The sequence below is a fragment of the Cupressus sempervirens genome, chromosome 2 (genome assembly GCF_028749045.1).
Source record: "Cupressus sempervirens isolate cs-2001-9-10 chromosome 2, ASM2874904v1, whole genome shotgun sequence".
Taxonomy (NCBI): domain Eukaryota; kingdom Viridiplantae; phylum Streptophyta; class Pinopsida; order Cupressales; family Cupressaceae; genus Cupressus; species Cupressus sempervirens.
The window spans coordinates 698188609-698203304 of record NC_143119.1 but is presented as its reverse complement, the minus strand read 5'-3'; the positions used below and the strand labels follow the sequence as shown (position 1 = coordinate 698203304).

Genomic DNA, 14696 nt, shown 5'->3' with positions numbered 1-14696 from the left:
AAGGAGATAATTTCTTGTTAACTTCAACAAAAGCAGCAAGTACCATATCCAAAACAATGTAGACAAACCAGAGTTCCATTTTTTATTGTTGATTTCCATTGTTCCGTTAGCATGTCTTTTCTCTCCATACGATTGCTCTCGAACGTCTTCAGTGTTCACTCGATATTATTATTAACACATGTCTGTTTTGTAAAAGTGGAATCTCTACAAATCTCAAAAGAATTATTAGATAAATCACGATGGGCACCACCATTTGTGGAGAAACCCATGCAATGAATCGGTCAATGTTAATGAGGCAGCTGTTTTACGCGTCACATCTGCACGTTGATAATGCATTAAGACGTCACAACCTCTTTTTTCTCCTTGCATTTTTCAATTCCTACAACCCCAATATCCCCAACTTGGAAGGCCTTTCACTTTCATATAAAAAGAATGATAGCAACCCTAGCAGTGTCTCTACCTCTCGCCGCCCCTGCCCATGCCACGTCATGGGCTACTTCCTTGGCCGCCTCTCATCTATATAAGAGCGTCCCCTCCGACTTGCTCTCGGCAGCACCCAAATCGATCAAAGTGTTCTCCATCTCTGATAGAAGAGAAGAATCATTGGATTAGACTGCAATGGCTTCGAAGAAACGGCCTGGACTGAAGCTTCCAATCCCTCCACAAAACCAAAGGCCCCCTCTTCCCCTTCCACTTCCCCTGCCTCTGCCTCTTCCAAAGCCGCCACGGGCGCAGGGCGTAGAGAAGCTCTCCGATTTGGAAAGAGTGGGAAAGCTCGGACATGGCAGCGGAGGCATTGTTTACAAGGTCTTCCATCCCAAATCATCCGCTCATTATGCCCTCAAAGTCATCCGCATGGACGCCCATGATTCATCCCTCACTCCCCACATGATAACCAGAGAGATGGACATCCTCACGAAGATCGATTCTCCCTCTGTTGTGAAATGCGAGGCCGTGTTCCACGAGGGGGGAAACATGAATTTTGTGCTGGAATACATGGACGGTGGATCCCTCGCAGAGCTGTTGAAGCAGAGGACTCGGATCACCGAGTCCTGCCTCGCAAAGGTCGCAAGACAAGTGTTGGAGGGGTTGAAATACCTCCACAGCCACAGGATTGTTCACAGAGACATCAAGCCCGCCAATCTCTTGATTAGCAAGAATTACCAGCGAATTAAAATTGCAGACTTTGGTGTGAGCAGGATTGTATCCCACGCCATAGATTCCTGCTGCAATTCCTACGTGGGAACATGTGCTTACATGAGCCCTGAGAGATTCGATCCGCAGAGCTATGGTGGGAGATACAATGGGTATGCAGGGGATATCTGGAGTTTGGGATTGACATTGCTGGAATGTTATGTGGGTCATTTCCCCTTTGTAGCTGCCGGAGAACAAGCGGATTGGCCTGCACTGATGTGTGCCATCTGTTTTGGAGATCCACCCTCTGCCCCTGCGAGTGCATCTGCAGAGTTCCAGAGTTTCATCAGATGTTGTCTTGACAAGGATGCGGGAAAGAGGTGGACTGCCTCGCAGCTCTTGAAGCATCCATTCGTCAACAAAAGTACTTCACAGTTACAACAGCCCTGCAATGTGAAAGTGCCCTTCCAATTCTTCAACATCTCACAGAATGTGTGAATTATGTATGAATTTCAGGGAAATTGGACAGATTAAGCTCTGACCCACAAGAAAGGGTGAAATGAGGAAGCAGAGGCATTGCGGAGGGTTGGGGTTTCCGCTCATCGCGGAATTCGGCGGGTGGAAATTTTGCAGTCAAGAGTCACGACCGCCGGTCAAGTCAATATTGTACAATTCATTATTACTTTTGAAATGTCAAATATATATATATATTTTAAAGTTTAATGCACATATTTGTGATAATGATGGAAAATAAATGATAAATGGATGTTGGCATCTTGAAACCTTGATTATTCTAAGGCTCCGTTTGGTTGCTGGAATATGAGTGGAATAGGAAAACGAAATTAGAATATGTTTTACATTTGCTGTTTGGTAAGCTCAATCGGAATTGGGAATAAGAAGACATATTCCAATTTTGCCCCTAAAATGAGCATATGTCTATGCCAAAAAATATCTGTTATTGGAATAGGCCATTTCCATTCCCATTCCGATTTTCCATTAAAAAATATTTTTTATTTTAAAAAAATTTTTTTTTCTAATTTTTTTTTTTGAATTTTTTTTTTACTTTTACTTTTTGAATTTCTTTTGTTAAATTTTTTTTTAAAATTTTTTTTAATAACATTTTTAAAAATTATATCTATTTGTTTAAAAAAATGAAAATGAAAATGAATTAACTAAAAAAATAATAAATTAAATTTTTTTTTAGGAAAAATGTTTTTAAAAATACAAAACTTAACCTTATTCCTATTCTATTTTTTTACAACCAAACAATAGAGTAACATATTCTCAGTCAAATTCCAAGTGCACCAAACATGATTGGAATTGCCTATTTCTATTCCCATTCCATTTTTCTATTCTAATTTTCTATTCCCATTCCATTTTTCTATTCTAATTTTCTATTCCTATGCCAACAACCAAACAGGGCCTAAAAGAACTTCTAAGTTTGACGTCACGTGTGACGATTTAGCACATATAAGAGATGTGGAGACAAATTTAACGTGACGATTTAACACGTATAAGAGATGCAGAGAGAAATTTAACGTTAGCCGTGTGGTATGTGGGATCGTTCGTATTTCAATAAAAATTGTCACTGATCCAAGCGAGAAAAATGCACCATTCTCATAATAAGGAGTATAAGCATATAAAGAACAAGAGCTCTTTGCTAGCTGTAGTACTTGTCTTTGGGTAGATTGGTATTTTTTTGGAAGGTTATGAGTTTTTTTGGAGGTGTATTGCTGAAGAAACATGTAGTTATTTATGAATTAATGAACATGCAATTATTTTATGAACGATCTAGCGAAAGTTTGGCTTAAATTGATAGTTCAAATATAAATGATCAATAATTCTTGTTGTTAAATATTTTGAAAAATATTTATTTAGATATTATGTTGCTTCAATTTTATTATAATAGTTTTTTTTTTTGTTTTATAAACATATATTTAGAAATTTCTATTACTGATATACTAGCATGTTCGTGTGATCTATGCAGAGTTTCAAATACTCACACGACAAATAATGTGATCTAAGTTAATCCAAATCCTGGCGAAAATATACGGCAATTTATAATGTGATCTAAGTTAATCTAAATAGTCACAAAAAAATACGGTAGTTTTCATGAAGCTCACAAAGCAATATGTAAGTCTAAGGAGATGTTGACGCTTTCAACCCGATACAAGAATCTACGCAGTTTCAAATCATACATAGCAATAACGTGGTTTTAGTGGGTTGAAACTTGAAATGCTTATACCGCTCCCGTCAGAAGATCCACAAAATAAAAAGCAAGTCTTGGACGATGTGTGAACCATTGGAATATAAATAAGGCACCTTGGAAAAAGCAGACACTATTTACTGTGACATCAAGAAGAATAAAAGGTGCTACAGCAAGGTAATGCCCTGAACTGTCAGAATCTAACCGCACTCCGGACTAGAAACGGAGGAATCCGTAATTGACAATGTCGGTGTGCCATCACATTTATTGCACCTTTTTCTTGGCCAATTTCCTCCTTTTGCCTCTGACAATGCCGTACAAATGAAATTTACTTCTCATCGACTCTGCTGATAGATTCCTATTTTTCTCTCCAATATTAATTTTTAGAAAATGACTAAAACCCCAGCTAAAATGGTCTTAGGCAATGAAAAAAATTGGAATTAGCATATGATATTTAGATTTTTTTAATATTGTTTCTCAAACTTTATAGTATGATTTATGTTTGGTAGGAAATGTTGGCGCGCAAGGCGCATCGCTTTCAAGGGATTTTCAACTCGAGGTAGTTTCCTTCACCCTTCTACCGCTCGTGGACACAGCCCCTTGCGCGCACTGAGCCCACATCGAACCAGGAGACCATTAGTCTTAGCGGGGCCTCCACGTCGCAGGGCATTCAGACTCAAGCGCTCATTGCAGATGGCGTAACAGAGGTGCCGGATTCTCCTAGCTGGCAGCATGCCTGTCCACCGCCTCAAGTACTCGCGAACTGGCCTTCCTCCTCTCTTCCTTCTAGGCCCAAGACTGTACCATGGTTCAGCTCTTCTCCGCAGAATGACCATCGAGACCCCTCTCTGTTGTCGGGAGTATCGCAATGGTCCATTCCCTTCAATGGCTCTTCTCTAGCCAGTTCAGGTACGTCTCCTTCTGCTTGTTTGCCTTCTTCACCTCCTTCTGATGGAATGTTTGGCACGTCTTGCATTAATGACAACGCTGCTGTCTCCTAGTCTAATAATGAACCTCGAGCCCCTCCTAGCTTTGCGCCTCCCAATGGTGTGACCCTTATACAGGGTACACCTGCCACCCTTGACCTGTCTACTGTTGTAGGTGATTCTAGCCTCCGTAGTAAGTGTCTACCTACCCTCTCTTGCCCCCTTTCCTTCACCCACCTCGGGCCCCTCTCGCATCCACCCGTTGGATGAAATTGGTGGGAAGGAGCTGACTTCTCCTCCTTCGTCCCCGTCCCTAACCTCGGTCTCTCTAGTTGGTGTCCCGCCCAACCCTTTATCCTACGCTTCTAACTTGGTGCACAATTGGGACAACAAACTCGTCATCAACTTATCGAGTGTCACCCTCGACCCCCATTCTTTTAACCTCTTGAAACGGGGTCTTAGTTTCGGGGTGGCACCTCGTACCATTCCACATTTTGACTTTCTTGTTGAGATTGAGAATGCTATCCGTGCTCTCCCTAATAATGCCGCCGAAGAGATTAGACAGGATTGTGTTGTTGCCTTAAGGCGTGCCAAGCCTCCTAGGTGCAACATCCCCAAAGTGGAGTTCATTTCTTTCAAAAGTTTGTTACGTCACAATGACTTAGTCATTACCAAAGCTGACAAAGGTAATGCTACTGTCATCATGAACAGACAAGATTATGTTGCTAAGATGCTTAACCTTTTGGAGGACTCTCGGAACTACAAAACCTTGGCTGTAATCCTTGTGCCAAAATTTTGAAAAGAGTCAAAGCTAGTGTCTTGGCCTCATCCTTTGATGCTAACATCAAAAAGAGGTTAATCCCCTCTAGGGAAGTCACCCCTCGCATCTATGGTGTCCCAAAAATTCACAAGGAGGGTATCCCCCTTAGACCAATTGTTGACACCATAGGATCCCCCACATACCCTCTTGCGACCCATCTTGCTAGATTAATCTCTCCCTTGGTCGGCAAATCTGATTCCTTTGTCAGAGACTCGACACACTTTATCGAATTCATCAAGGATGCTCATCTTGATAGTAATGATGTCTTGGTGAGTTTCGATGTCGTCTCTCTCTTCACTAAGGTCCCAATTCTCGATTCCATCGAAATCGTGAAGTGTAAGACCAACGCAGAGATTGCAAGTTTGGTTGAGTTGTGCCTTCGATCCACTTTCTTCTCCTTCCAAGGGGTCATATATGAGCAAGTTGATGGTGTGGCCATGGGTTCCCCTCTCTCTCCGGTCATTGCCAACCTTTATATGGAACATTTTGAAGAGTTGGCCCTCCGATCATTCCCTCTTCAACCTAAGTGGTGGAAGCGCTTTGTTGATGACACTAATGTATGTTGGCCTCATGGGCTTGACAGACTAGAAGAGTTCCAACAACACATCAATAACTTAGCGCCTAGCATATCCTTCACCAAGGAGCTAGAGTCTGATAGTCAATTGCCTTTCCTTGATGTTCTCCTCATCAAAAAACCTGATGGCTCTCTGGGTCGTCGTGTATTTAGAAAGGCAACTCACACAGACTTGTACATTCACGCCTCCTCCCACCACCATCCCAGCTAAAAATTGGGCATTCTCAAGACCCTTGCTTTGAGAGCTTTTAGAATTTGTGATAATGATCACTTAAGCCTTGAGCTTGACCACCTCCGCAAAGTCTTTAAGCTCAATGGATATTCCCCTAAACAAATTTCCAGGGATCTCAACCAAGCGAAGTCTGTCCACCATTCCCTCTCTGCTCCCAACCCCTCCTGTCCCCCCCTAGTGCTCAATGCCTCTCTCCCCTTCGTTGAAGGCCTTTCCCACAAAATCTCCAAAATCCTAACCAAGAAAGGCCTGCGTGTAGCCTTCAAACCCCTCGCCAAGCTTAGAGACCTTGTTCCCCCCATCAAGGACTCTAGAGACACTTTTTACAACTCTGGGGTCTACAAAGTGGTCTACTCCTGTGGCACACCTTATACTGGAAAAACGGGCCGCTCATTCCACACTCAGATCAAAGAGCATGTCGCCGACATTAGACACGATAGAGTGTGCAAATCAGCCTTAGCTGAGCACTCCTTCACGACCAAGCATCACATTTGCTTGGAAGACACTCAGGTGCTTGCCAAGGAAGATAACTTCTTTAAAAGAAAACTCAAAGAAGCAGTTGAGATCCACAAACACCCCATTAACCTTAATCGTGATGATGGTTGGAACCTTAACTGCTCTTGGCAGCCAATGCTGGCTGCAAGGGACAGAGACCAACTTCACGCGGGTTGACCTTCCTCTTTCTCAACCCCCCCTTCCCTCCTACTTTCTTGCCCCCCTTCTCCCCAGGTGGTCTCCCACTCCCTCTTTGTTCTTCTCGCCTTGTGCTCCAATTGGGTTTCTCCTCTCTGTCTGCCTTGTTGTTGGTGGTTGTTCCCTTTGGGTCTCTTCTTTTCTCGTTGGTTCTTGCTTTTAGCTTGGCTCTCTTTGACCATGTGGAGTAGTCTTTTTTTAGGCGTTGAGGTCCTAGTGGGCGCTGAGCAGCAGCCTTAGCTCCTAGGGGTACACTTCTCGCACACCACCTTTTAGTGGGCTTGGGGCATGGGTGTTCTCCTGGGGTCTTGGTCTCTTTTGTTTGTGTTCCCTTCTTGCTTGTTTCTTTCTTTTCATGTCCTCCTTGTCTCTTTTCCTCGTCTTTGTCCCTTTGTGGTGGTCCTATTTTTCAGCTTGGGTTTTCTTGTATATAGTGGCGTTCACATGCATATATGCAGTCTTATATATTTATATATATATATCCACTCTCGCGCATTTATTTCCTATTTCTTACCTATTTTATTTAGTTTAATCTTTTACTTTCATAGATACCATCATATATATATATATATATATATATATATATATATATATATATATATATATATATATATATATATATATATATATATATATATATATATATTCGACCCTTTCAATATTTAAACACACACATTGGCACAAAATTTTTTTTACACACTCCTATTGGTTTGGCCTCTCTTGTATACATTTTGTCGCATAGTTATTAGCTACAGTGGAATCTCTTCCTCGACCATTGCTTGTCTCTTGCTTATGTATTTCTGATTGTTCTCTTCTTTTTATTCTCGCCATATTGAGTCCTAGTAAAAATTTTGAGGTACACTCTTAGTCATTTCATATTTTGTGGTTCCTCTATATTCTTATTTCCTCCCGTGTCTTTTCTCATCATTCTTCCCTTTATTCTTTTGTCGCCTTTATTTATCTTCTAATCTGTCCTCGGGAGTGTTCCCTTATTGGCCCCCTTGTCCTTCTGTCCATTCCCCCCCACCTTTTTAATGTTTCTTTTATTTATATTTATATTTTATTTATTTTCTTTCTTCAACCTCGGAGTGTGTGCTATCTTTCTTGGCCTATTCCTTTTATATCTTTCTTGAGTCATCCATTATCTGCAATATACTATATTTTTTGTGCTTCTCTTGCTCTTCATCCTGATGATGGATCATGTAGTGTGATTCGAAACGTTGATGGTAAAAATCTTAACACAATCGAATCCAGAAACATACCAGTACAATATAATGGATTATGGAAATTTGTTCTCTTTAAAGGAAAAATTAAATTGAGGGGGGTAAAAGAAAACATTAGTTCGGGGGGTAAAAGAAAACATTAGTTCAGTGCCTTTTTAAAAGGCAGGGACTAACAAAAGCTCTTAAGGTGGGGTTCCATGAGGAGCGTTACAAGATCTATTTTTATAGAGTGGGTGGTCCCATGAAACCAAAAAATGTTTTGCTAGAGGATTAATTGGAATCTTCTCTACATAATAGCAATCCCTACTTTTTAGAGTGTAAATTTGAGCAGGTGGAAAAGGTGGGGGCTAGAAATTGCTCCACCAGCTTAGGTTTTTCTTTTGCCACTTGTCAATCATATACCAGTTTCTATTTCTTTATCAATAATTTTTTAAAACATTTTTATTTATAGTAAGTGAATGAAATATGTTAAATAAAAATAATTAATGAGACCACATGCTTCCATAAATTATGGGGCTTAAACTTTTCAAGAATAACTTCACTACAAAATTTATGGAACTTTCCACTTAAAAATAATCCTAAAAATCTCTAAAACACCCACTGAATTTTTTTAGGAAGCTCCCTTCCATGGGACTACACCCTTATAGTCAGTTTAGTCCATGCCTTTGGGGTAATTATTTTGGAATGTATGTGATGTAAATTGAGTGACTAAATAGATAAAAAAAAATATTCAACTACTATTTTATTTGAATTAGTTCAATTTCCCATAAAATTATATATAAAAGGATGGCATCAATGTTGGGTCAACCATATTTCCCAAACTTTTTAGTATCAAAATTTTTATAACTCTTTTTTTTTGGACTTGGCGATGATAATAGTTTGGCATTTCTGGATCATTATCTTTCTCTAAATTTATTAGTCTCTATCGCCTAAAGGCGGGGACTAATGTTTTCACCGAACTTCTCCCATTAAATTTTTGCTTGGGAATCGCAAAAACAGAAAAACCATCCCACAAAAGTATGCACTATGATCATTTTCTATTAAAAGTTATTTTTTTCTTTAATTTTTCTATCCCCTCATTGGTTCACAGTCATTTTTCCGGCAATATTTTTCTCTTTTCTCTACCCAAATTTGAGAAAAAATAGTTTTGACAGATCATGACAAGCAGTGGCAAGAGATCCAAGTTTGTTTTGTACAGTCCACTGTAGGTGGCTTTTGCGTGTTTCATGTTGCATGTTTCAGCAGGTCGTGGCAAGTAGTGACGAGATCCACTTATGTTTTTGGGTAGCCCACTATAGTTGGCTTCTACATTTCTTTACCGCAAGTGATTGTGCCATTGCAATGCACGAAGATCTTTTCCTTTGACATTTTGTTTCTATTCCAATATGCCTAGTATTCAAAGGTATTCCTCTCTATTATTTGTTGTTTTATTTTTACCTCGCATCAATAATTCTTTTTTATTTGTACCCAACAAGTTTCTGCTTCCATTTTGTTTGGTCCTCTATATTTTTAATTGTTTGTCTACATTCTACAACTTATCCACAATGGGGCTTGGCCCTTATGTATTAAAGTTTTCCATATGGGTTTCTTTATTTTCTTGTCTATTTGTAGTTAGAGTAAAGAAACATGGTTCAATCTCAAGGCCGCTGTACAGAACACAATGTTTTTTCTAAGATAAATGTTCATATTTTACTCTTTTTTTCAGATTACATGTTTCAGTTTATGATTTAGGTTATTTTTTGAGTTTCCTTTCTTTACAGGGAGATATGTCATTGACCATTGCTTAGAAATCAACTTCAGTTGTAAATTTGGCTCTCTCCAAAAGATTTGGCATCCTTTGACATGGTGAAGGGTAAAATCTAATGAAGAATATCCTTTAGCCTATGGAAAATGAGGATTGGCTAAAGGTCTTCTCCATGGCTCTAATTTGTTAAGGGAACATGAAATCTTGAAAATTAGTTGTATCAATATCTGATACAGTAACCAATTAGACACAGTTCTATTTTTTACCATAACATGTTTCTATTGTATTTGAATTTACTTTTGGCATCCTTTGGTGATTAAAATAATTTCTTCTGTTCATTGTAATGCTGGTTGGGTACTAAACAGGTACTCAAAGTATTTCCTAAAGTGTTTTCCCCATCTCATGGTTTGCTTCTTTTGGCAAAGTTATATTGTACATGCTTTTGTTTTGCCATGCTATGTCTGAAACACTTTATTGTTAGCCAAGACATGTTCTTCATAGGCATATAACAATCACACCCATAAAGGGTTTAACTTACCATGACATTCTCATGTCATTCTCTTAACATCTAGGGAGTCAAGGGTCCACCATATCTATTGGATTTCTTCAGAATATCTATTGGATTTCAACAGAAGCCTATTTCTGTTGAGCTATATCATTTTGTAATGGTTTTGGATTTCATCATAAACCTATTCCCGATTTCTTCATTTTGGAACAGTTCCATGCTCCATTTGCAAGTTTTCCTCCAATATTTCCACACATGCCTGAGCGGAGCCATCTTGCTAAGTTGCATTTTCAGAGTCTGTATTTCCACCATCTCACTTATCTTTTCCTTAGTTGTTGGAATACTTCAACTTGCTGTAGGTATTAATTTCCACGGCCTTCGTGTTCAGAGGGCTTTCAAGCATCACACCATTACCTATACCACCACTATTTTCCGTGATCTCTGGGTAACAATAGAAGAGAAGTATGACTGGTAAGCTGCTACCCTTGCTTCTTACTCTGTTGCTATAGATGCTAGATTGAATATTGTTATTGGTACTGAATATGCTATTTGATCTACTTATGGATATGCTCTAATCAACTTGCTAGATAAACAACAGCGAGTGTTGCTTTAACAGAATCAAACACTTATTCTACCAAATCATCTACCGAATCAACTATCTATGCCTTTGCCTCTGCTACCAATTAGCTATTCAATAGCTGACTAGTTGCTAAGATTTAAAGTTTGAATGAAATGTTTATAATAGTGCATGATATTCACAACATTTAGAAGCAAGCCATGCCAATGAACCAAGTTGTAGCAGCAAAATAGGCCCAGTTGAGAAACCCATATTTCAGACCTGCTATTTGGTCTCTTATGAAGCTTCTTCTTTCTTGTGCTGCATATACACCTCCTGCTGCAGGGACTAGAGCTGCACACAACCCTTGTTTCTATATTTACATAGATTTCTAGAATTTAAAAAGTTGTTGATTATAAAGAGAGAGTTTAAATTATATTTCATTACATCTAAATATAGAAGGAAAATTAAAATTTAGTGGAGTTAACTTTTATTTGTGGGATTTTTATGCTTATTTACAATGCTAATTTGACCTTGTAAACTTAATTAAAAATATTCATATTCACTTGTTTATTGTATTTGTTGTAGGCTAATACTATTATAATCATTTATACATAAGTTGTGATTAATCTATTCACTTTCAACCAATTAGATTGTTATATTTTTTTTTTAAATTATTAGCTTTTATTTTTCTAATGTTTGTATGTCAGATTTATACTTTTTAAAATGATTTAAATTATTTTACTTAAACTTGATTGGCTTATACATTTTGGGTCTTATAGGAGTGATTTTTAGGAAGCACTACCTGAGGATGAACCATATATAAGAATATGAAAAACATCAAATATATCTAATGACTTTTCAAAATTAGATATTTGATTAATGAGACATCTCAAAAAAAAATCAAGGTCTAAACTTAATGATTTTGTATTTTAAAAAAATTATGTTATGATTAAATTATAATTGTAAAACTACATTTATATTATAAATTAATAGTTATTTTTATTCATAAATATTCTCTAAAAAATATTTTCCATATATATATATATATATATATATATATATATATATATATATATATATATATATATATATATATATATATATATATATATATATTAGTGTGTAACATAATAAATTTAACAATTACAAACAATTATACAAATATAGAACCTAGAGAAGTAGAATATCAAAACCCTTCGCATCATTGCAACTTAAAAACTCTTAAGATCAATACAAGCTGCGACCTTGCAATTTCTAACTAATCTCCTCTTTGATATATATATATATATATATATATATATTATCATCACAATGAATTCAATTAGTTTAATTTATTTTCTTATAACTATTAAATTTTAGTCTTAACTATTATGCTTAATTAAACTATTATAACTCATGGTAAATACAAGTCACTACGTTACTCTTGTTCAATTATATTATCATTATTCTTCATAAATCAAATGTTACTTAAATATAGAAAATAACGAAAATTCTCCTTAGTTTCTTTTTTTATAAAAAAATTATGGTGATGTCTATGAAGATAATAAAATTTGACTGATTAGACAAATATTTTGTAAATATCAATTAAATTAAAAAGTGAAGGTGGTTTTGTAATTTATAAATACAAAATATATATCTAATTATATGAAATCTATGGAATACATACCAATTTGAAGATTTATACTATGAACTATGCCATAAACTCTTTTCAATTGTCTATGCAAACATCACAAGAATCTCTAATAAGACATATTTTTATATTTAACAATAAAAATAAAAATTATAATATAATTATATTTATAATTTTATTAGTATTAAATTAAGAAATTATATGGCAACATCTAAACCCTAAACTAAAACACATATCTTACCAAAAGGGATAGAACTTTTTTTCCAAACATTTTCAAACTTCCTAGTATTAATGCTAAACTAAAACACACATCTTATCAAGGTGGACTTTTGTTTCAATCCATATAATGCTTTGTTCAATTTTCTAATCATGTTCTTATTTCCAACACTAGTAGAATTTTGACAAATAAATGACTAGGCGACTAAAACTTTTAGTCACGTGACTAGAAGTGATCAAATTCTAGCAATATTTTACAATTTATAAGTGACTAAGAAATGACTAATTTGGTCATTATGTAAAATCACAAGGTTAGACAAACATATGTGTAAAGACTACCCTTGCAAAACCAATAAAATGTGAAAAATTCAATGAGAGTCAAGGTCCTTGAATATTGACTAGTCAACATTAATCACTATTAATTTTAAAAGAAATACATATACTAGATACCATAATATTGTGATGTGGTTTGAACTGGATGACCAAGCTAAAATGAGCCAACTGTGAGAGAATGTCATAAGTCACTCTATTGAGTATGATGCAGAGGAAGAGTGGTGGTATTCAAAACACAATGAAAGTTGGTAATTTCAGGGGTTTAGGTACTTGGCCTATCCAACAATCTTAAGTGCTTCAAGGACTTGACTTGTCTAGATCTATCACAATACTTCTAAATGATGATTTATAGACTCACAACTAACTTGGAATCAGAGACTTTGAGAATTCTATTTCAATTCCATACTCACGCTTCACACAACTTTCTCAAATTGAACTCAAAAGCCTAATATTATGTCTATAAACCCTGCTGCAAACTTAGGACAGTAATAACTTGACTCTTCCTTAAGACTCTTAATAAGACAAGGACATTAATGGATACCCTTTTTAAGACTCCAAGGAATACTAACAATATTCGTACTATTATTTTGAACCAACACACTGATTTAGCACTGGCACCCTATTTTCCAATGTACATAATGTCCCAATTTATGAAGGAACTATCACTCAACTGAATCTTATGAATCCCAAACCTTGGGCAGTACTTAGCTATACCAAAAAATGATCACATCCCAAAAGAATTAGCCTCACGAGTTCTGCAGTAGCAAAACCCCAATTTCGTGTTCAAACCCCTTGATAATTAGGGCTCCTTCAATCCTTCGGTTCTCCACACTCCTGCAATAAATTAAAGATGGATTCACCATCTAATGAACATCATACAATGTTTCAAATCATAAAACTTCACTCTTGCTTGGATTGATCACTCACTACTATACATTAGCATTCAACTTCACCATATTTCTTCACTGTTTTCTTTCTAGAATCATATAATACATGTTAGAATTTCATCCCATGAAGGTTAGTCCTCTATGTTCATGGGATGATTCTGATTTTATGTAAAACCTGACTGTAGTAGTTAGAAAACAAAAAAAACAAATGCACGGCTCAGCAACAATTACAGCAATCAATCCAACAAAATGAAATTCTCATTCACTTGAGTATGATAATGATCAAGAACACCCAAAAAATGTATATGGAAATCAGAATACGGAATTTGGAATTCCAAAACAATAAGTTGATTCACAATCTAATAGTTTTATTGTTGTAATTCGTAAATCTGCACCCCCTCCCTCTCTTGTCATAACAGAGACACTTTATACAAAAATCTTCAATAACTAACTTCAACCAACTTTCGTTGAGTTGAATGCTTAAACTCAAAACATAACAAACTAAAAACTTCCCTCTCAAACTAGCAGTTTGTGTTCCAAAAATTGAATATTTGAATCATTTAACTTTAAAACCGACTTGAGTATTAAAACTCATAACCTTGGTTATTATTGTAAACACCTCTATTGCCTAAATAACTTCTTGACCCCTTTGGATACTATAGGCCCCCCCTAGACTCCTAAAAACATTAAAAGCATTATTAAGATTTGGACATCACTGGTCCTTTATAATCAGCCTATTGATCCTTATGAGGACACTAAAGACATAAAAATGGATCCATTGAATACAATGTTACATCATTTGAAACCCATAATAGGTGCTAAGATCCATCAATTGATCTATTGTCCTTGATTAAGCTTTTCATCCTCCTGTTTAGTCTTGATGCTCTTTGAAATGTCCTTTAACTTTGACCATGGATTAGATGTTGGAGGTGCTCCTACACCAAACTCCCTGCCATAAAAAAGAACTCTTGTCCCAAGAGTTGTCCTTCTTGTGTCCACTACATTTTCTCATAT

At 36.6% G+C, this 14696-nt stretch overlaps 1 pseudogene across 1 annotated transcript; it reads left to right on the top strand.

Annotated features, from left to right (window-relative positions):
* Positions 1-537: 537 nt before the first annotated feature.
* Positions 538-1861, top strand: LOC149575298 (mitogen-activated protein kinase kinase 9 pseudogene; annotated as a pseudogene). Its single transcript, XR_016360147.1, has one exon. The product of XR_016360147.1 is annotated as a mitogen-activated protein kinase kinase 9 pseudogene (transcript).
* The last annotated feature ends 12835 nt before the right edge of the window (positions 1862-14696 follow it).